This window comes from Cavia porcellus, unplaced genomic scaffold, assembly GCF_034190915.1.
Source record: "Cavia porcellus strain 051 isolate PalLab524CR breed Dunkin Hartley unplaced genomic scaffold, mCavPor4.1 scaffold_6, whole genome shotgun sequence".
NCBI lineage: Eukaryota > Metazoa > Chordata > Mammalia > Rodentia > Caviidae > Cavia > Cavia porcellus.
The window spans coordinates 41,664,562-41,672,096 of NW_026947489.1; positions in this window are offsets into that span (position 1 = coordinate 41,664,562).

Consider the following 7,535-nt stretch of genomic DNA (forward strand, 5'->3'; position numbering starts at 1 on the left):
TTCTGATGGGAGAATGTAATAAAACTATGTTAATAAGTGCACAGGAATTAAAAAACCGTAATGCAGTGTATATTATATAGCTTGCTCTACTTTAATTGTGCTTAGACATAGATTACCAATTGGGTAATATCATTTAAATTATGTCTACTTTAACTCTGAAATATGTTATTTATGGAATGTAACATACTATAGAATAGAGTTAACTTTTTACAACCTAAACAGGGATGGGGAACTTTTTAGATATCTAGTGCCTAAACTGCAATCCAAAACCCACTTTTTATGGCAAGATGCCAACACTGCAGTTAAACGTGAATGCTTGGCTTTTGTGCTGGCAGAGAGGGCTTTGCGTGCCCCCTGTGACACACATGCCATAGTTTCACCACCACTACCCTAGAATGTGTACCTAACTTCCATGTGGCTCACTTCTGCTTCTCACAATCACCAGGAAGATATATAGTTCTATTGTTATTACTATTATAGCTGGTGATGGGATGTTGAAAATACAAGGCATTTTATCCTGAGCACATTTGTTCTTCCATTATTTTACGAGGAACAGAAAATCTTGCTCTTTCCAGTGATCCATGTCTATAATTCCACCTGGTCAGAAGGTAGAGATGAGAGGAAAATGAAATTGCAGGCTGTGTGCTGGCTGCTGGGGGAAGAACCAGACACCATCCTTTTCCTGTGAGTTGGTGCCAGTCATAGACTATGGAGGAGGAGAACCAGAAGCCAAGCCCTCCCTGTAAGTTGGCACCATATATGGGCTCCTGGGGTGAGAACCAGATGTCAGCCCCTTCCAACTTGAGGGCTGGGAGACAAGATGAATCAAGGTGTCCAACTCCCATGTAAGTGATTGGCTGGTGCATAGAAACACAGGTTGTATTGATAGCTAATGAGGTAAAATACAGCTTAATGCTTATAGTGTTTAGTGTTTCACTGACTTTGCAGGCTTAAAGCTGATAGTCCAGTCATCTATTAGAGGATAACAATATGCAGTATAGCATATTGGGGGACCTCCTTTTGAATGTAGTAGCCATTGTTAATTCCCTACTATCTTGTTTTGAAGTCCATAGTATCACTTGCATTGTTTGGTTGGGTTTTATTCTGAAGTTTTGCGGTTTGATTTTATTATATTCAATGGTGTGGGCAGCTATTTCAAAGATAACAAGACATACTATGATAGCCATTTTGGGTTTACTGTTTGTTTTGAAGTTCTTTATTGCATTCGTTGTTTTGTTTTTATTCTGTTCTGTTTTGTTTAATCTTTACTGTGTCTGAAGTTATGGGCAGCTATTTTGAAGACAAGAGGCATTATGGTAAGTATTGTTTTGAAGTCCTGTTTCACTTTACACTGTTTTGTTTTGATTGGGTTTATTCTGTTTTATTTTGGTTGATTTTATTGTCTTCAATATAAAAATTACTGACAGCATGCGCAAATTAGATCTTAAAAAAATTGCTCCCAGCATGCGAAAATTAGTGAGACATTTTCAAAACACACATGCATATCTGGAGATGTAGCTCAGTGATGTAGTACTAGATTTATTCTAGAGTGTCAAAATCATTTTAATATGAATGTTATATGTCAGTGTTTGCCCTTTTTTTACTTTACATGTGAAAGTCTTAAGTCAGATGTTTTGGTGCATTTCTGTAGTCCCAGCATCAGGAGAGGCTAAGACAAGACAAAATGTCTTTGAAATCTGTAGCGGGTGACTTGAGTAGTTGTCTTAGCAAAATATTTCATAATTCTTTTAATATTCTCATTTTAAATTTAAGGAACGATATGAATTTAAGTTCAAGTTTACATAGGTTGAATATAGAAGATTGCTATTGCAAATTAATTTTGTTGCTCAGGAAATACTCTTTTCATGATAGTATCCATATTTGTAGCCTTATATTGTACATAAGCCTGAATCATAGCCCAAATCACAATGAACACGAACAAGCCCAATGTTCTGTATTCTTAATATAGAGACATAAAATATTAGCTTTCCTGATACTTTACTGGCATTTTTGGTAAAAAATAATAATAATAATAATGTGTACCACAGCAAATGGGGTCACATAAAAAGTTAAAACTTCTGCACCTTTAATGAACAAACTACAGAATGAACAAATGACATTCAGATATGTGAAAAAATGTTACCAACTACTCAGAAGATGAATATCTGGAATAAGATGATTATCCTCAGAAGATGAATATCTGGAATAAGAACCTAAAAAAACCCTCAAACAATGTTCATCGTTTTGGGCATTAGAGAAGGACAAACTTAAGCAGCATCTTATTCTAGAAAAAACTTCTGTCATCAAAAACAAAAAAGTTCATGAATCTACAGAAAAAAGAGATCAGTCAGTGTTGATTATGGGAGTATAACCTAGTTCAATTACTATGAAATTCAGTATAGAGAATATTAAAAAAACTAAAAATATGAATTGCATTCAGTGTAGCTATTTGTTTTGTATTTCCTCCAAGCATTTAAAGAAATCATATTTAAGAGATACATGCATACTCGTGCTTTTAGCAGAAATTCTCTTGCTGTTGGTCAGCAACAGTGACCCCCACTGTCAGTCACTGGATACCAAGTATAAACAGCAAATATTCTTCAGTGTACTCTAATACATAGCATGTGATGTTTTATATTTTCTTATAAGACAGGCTCTAAGTTAGATTACTTTTCTTCACTACCAGTTACCGTAAAGTTGATAAGCACATTAATATAACAAGGGCTTAGTTATGCTCATTATCTTGAGTATATTAAATCCTTGTTCAATGTATCAGTCAGTGCTTACCAAAGAAATAGATTTAATACTAGATATACAAACATGTAACACTTACTGGCTTAATATGGTCACCACAAAATCAGATGTAAAAGAGCACAGAAGGTCTGTCCAGTACTACGGTCCAAAGGATCAAGTAAAAATCATGCAATGCACTATAATGTCCTATCTGAGTCTGTATCAGAAGGCCAAAAGATCTTTAATGAAAGGCTACATGCTCAATTCCAGAGGCTGAAGAGTCCTGGTAGAAGCAAGGAAACTCTTCAAAATGAAGACGAGGACTTCCGGGAGAACATGGCGGACAGATAACAGCAACTACCGGAGGCTCTCTGAAAGACTCGCCTCAGAAGCCAGGAATGGTGCGGACTGAGGAGACATAAGCAGGTGGAGATATGCTCTGCTGACTCAGGAACGAACTGGGCTGAGAGAAACCAACTTGGAATGCAGTCCTGGTGCTAAAACAGGAACAGAAAAGCCTCGGTGTGGAGGCTGGACCCCGTGCCATTGTAAGCCGCGATTTGGGTTTCCCGCCGCGTGGCGGCTGGTTGCCTCTACAGTGGCTTGGCAAGGAGAGAGACACGCAGAAGCTCTGAGAACGGCAATCTGCGAACGGCAGGGAGGCGTGCACTGACTTATGGTGAGGTGAGTGAGAGAAACTGACACTCTACCACAGTTTGACTCCAGCAGAGGACTTTCTGGGCCCGAGCAGTCCTGCGGGAGCAGGGCGCGGTGGCGACTCCAGCCACACATCCCCCTCTTGGGCGGGATTGGTGAAAAGTGCCAGGCCTGCGTGACGCTGCCGGTGGACCTCGTAGGCTGTCCCAACCCAGATCCCAGAGCCTGACGGTGGCCGGGAAGGGAGACGCGTAGGCTGCCTGGTCTGTAACTCCCTGGTGCGCAGTGGTGAGCAGGAACACCTAACTGGCGCAATTCGATTAGGCTGTGGCTGACTGGGAGAGAAGCTGGGCCTCTTATATAAGCTTGCATATATAAGGAACAGAGAAGAAGAGGCAGCATGGGAAGAGGCAGCAACAAGAAAGGCTCCTCGGCCCCCAGTTCTGAGAAACAGGCAATAGCAGACACCGCACCAATACACATAAGGCACCATATAGAGAGCCTCATAGACCAATTCAGGAATGAAGTTATCAACGACCTTAAGCTAGAAGTATGCAGAATAGTTAGAGAAATGCTAAGCACCACCCAGGAAAAAACAGATGATGGAATGGAAGAACAGAAAAAGAGGGGAGAATTGTTTGATGGAGAAAACAGAGAAAGCATAGAGTACGTGAAGCAGGTTCTAAGGGACTACCAAGAAACTAAGAAGTCTATCCAAGACTGGCATAACAGCTTGAAAGAAACTAAGGACACACTATCTGAACTGGAGGGCAGACTTGTAATATGGGAGAATGAAATGAAAAACTTCTTAAAAATAACAAAGAAACAAACAGCAATAATACAAAGACAAGAAGATGATAAGAGGATCCATAACTTAAGGATTAAGAACATAAAAGAAGAAGTAGGGACACAAACAAGTGAACTACAAAAGCTACTCACAAATAATCCAGGAGAATTTTCCTAATTTAGCAAAAGGTAAAGATACTCAGATGTATGAGGCATACAGGACCCCAGCTACCTACAACCCAAACAGAGCAACACCCAGGCATATAATAATAAAAATTCCAGAAATTCAATACAAGAACAGAATATTAAAAGCTGTCAGAGACAAGAAACAGACCACTTACAAGGGAACACCCATCAGAATTACAGCAGATTTCTCTGCACAAACCATCAAATCACAAAGAGCGTGGGGGGAAATAATTCAAGCTTTGAAAGATAATAATCTCCAGCCAAGATTGAGATATCCTGCACAACTGTCCCTGGAAATTGATGGAAAAACAAGGTGCTTCCAGGATAAAGAGGAACTGGGGGAATTTGCAACCACCAATTCAACTCTACAGAGAGTATTGCAGGATATTCTAAAAAAAGAAAAATACAAAGAATCCAGAAATAATGGCAGAGAGGCCACAATGAATGGAGCAGAGAACAAAATGAAGAAGACAAACTGACAGCTACTGACAGAAAAAGAGCTCAACAGAAATGAGGCAGAGAAGATTGGATGATAGGAACAGCTATTTTGGAGAAAATGACATCTTAATAGGTAATACTGATTTAGTATCATCTTGTTTTGAAGTCTCATCTAGCTTTTGTCCTTCTGTCTCCAATGGTCTAAATAGGTTGTATCTTATTGGATTTTATTATGTACGGTAGTATAAGCAAAAACCTTTTAAAGACAAGGAGATTATACAGAAACCATTGTTTATTTTCTGTTAGTCGATTCTAAATACTCTGTAATGCTGTCATTCTCTTGAATGGTTTTACATTGTTTTGATATACTTAATGCTACAGTATACGAAGTTGTACTCAAGGATTTCAAAGAAGAGACAATATGGTAACTACTTTTAGGTTAGGATTATCTGGTGGTGAAACACTATTCTGCTTAAATGGTTATGTTTTGATCTGTGCTGTTTCGTTGTTATGCCCTCTTTTATCTCAATCTCCACTGCATTATTTACTTTTTTATCTTTATCCTTTTAATTAAAGGAAAAAAATAGCAGGATATATTATAGTAACCCACTTTGACTTTTCATTACCTTGATTTAAAGCCCTGTATTACTCTCACCATCTGGTTTTTAACTGATGTTCCCCTATTCTGTTTTGCTGGATAGTATCAGGTTCGAAAGTTTAGGCATCAGCTGTGAAGATAATGAGATTCATTATGACGCCCATTCTTGTTGACTTTTATCTACTTTTGAAGACCTACAATGTGTCCAATGTTTTAGTTTTGTCGGTTTTATTCTTTACTGTTTTGTTCAATTGTATTATAACTAACGATATAGGCAATTCTATTAGAGATAGCATTATGGTAACCATTGTTGATCACCTTGTATTATGTTTTTACATTATCTATTATGTCCACCCTTTTGACTTGACCAATTCTGTTCTGTTATGTCACATTTGGTTTTACTCTCTTCCAAAAAAGTAATAAGAGCCGTGGGAGCAATGAAACCCAAAATGTGTAATAGTCATGGTACACAAGAGAGGAAAAGAAAGTGCTCCAAACTATATAACTGCATGTATATTTAAGTGTATAAGATAGAAAATGATACCACAGAGTTTTATTGGATCAGTGAACAGAACTGTTTGCAGTATCATTGATGGAATGTCCACTTTACAAGCTTTAATTTTGTGACTTGAACAATTATTTCTAAGATGACAATATGTAATCCATTAACTAGTGATTTCCTACTGTTCATTTTTTTTCTGTAAATCTGTATAACTTGTACCCTTTCCCTGCTATTTTTTTCTTTTCTCCTTAAATAAAATTAAAAAAACAAACAAACAAAAAAAAAAAATGAAGACGAGGACTGGAGCTCCTCCAAGAGAAAAAAAAAAAAAAAAAAAAAAAAAAAAAAAAAAAAGAACCCTTCCCTTTTGACTTCTCTTTGATACATTCTGGTGACAATCTTTCCTAGAGTGGGTTTTGCACTCCCACGACTATGCTGAGCCACTTTAGTGGGCGTTTCTTACTAAAGTTAATGTAATCTTTCAGCTGTCATGCTTTACCTCTTGTCAATCACAAATTCCTTTATACCATAATCACCAGATAAAAACAGAAATTCATTATTACAGCTAACATACTATTCATGTAGAAAATGAAACACTCCCCAGAAGCTATATTTTCTTTGGGTGATGCTTATTCTTAACATTTCACTAGTTGAACATTACAACAGGTTTCACAAAACTAAAGAACAGTATTACATCTCAGCATTATATTACATTGGAAGTATACTAGGAAAAAACTATTACAATTACATTCTTTGAGCTAGCAGGGGCTCAAATCCAGTCCCAGACCCTGACCATGTGTTGGTTGAATTGCACATGGGGAAACCTTGGAACTTGCTCCCAGCTGGTAAGACCATGTCCCATGTCAAAAATCACCCTAAGATGCGTGGAGGTACCCACAGGTCTAACTGGGCTGTGCTTAGCGAACTACAAGCAGGTAGCCAGTGCTAAAATCCAGTCCTGGGCCCTGACTGTGTGCTCATTGTATCTCAGTGCAGAGGAAAACCTTGGAATTTCGCTCCCAGGCAGTATGACCATGCCCTGCATCTGAAATCACTGGAGGACACACAGGAGTCCCTCTGGGCCCAACTGGCCAAGTCCTGTGAGCATCAAGTGCCTAACAGTTGCCTGCAGTCTGCTTTGGGAGCCAAAAGTGGGCCATGTCATTCCCAGTGCATGAGGGAAGCTTTGAAACATCACTCAAAACTGGGAAATACAGGAAAATGACCAAACAGAAGAGCAAAATGCAATCTCCGATATCCAGTCCAACCCAAACATGCATAAATGATACGGATACAGAAGAAAATATAAGCCATGCACCTGAAACTCCCGAAATGATATCAATTGAAGTAAAGAAGCAACTTTGCTAAGGTATAAAAGCTCCAATCAGAAATAGTCTCCCAGGTAAAAGAAGAAATGATAAATATAATGAAAGGAATGCTAAACACATCTAAAGAAAACATAGTTTAAAAAATTAGAGGAACAATGCAAAAAGATGGAAACCCTGGAAAAACAATATAAGAATGCATGATGGAGATTCAAAGAGATACAGGAATAAATTCCATTGAAAGTTGACAAAACCGCCTCAATGAAAGTGAAGATAGAATTTCAGACCTTGAAGACAAGATTGCAGCTAG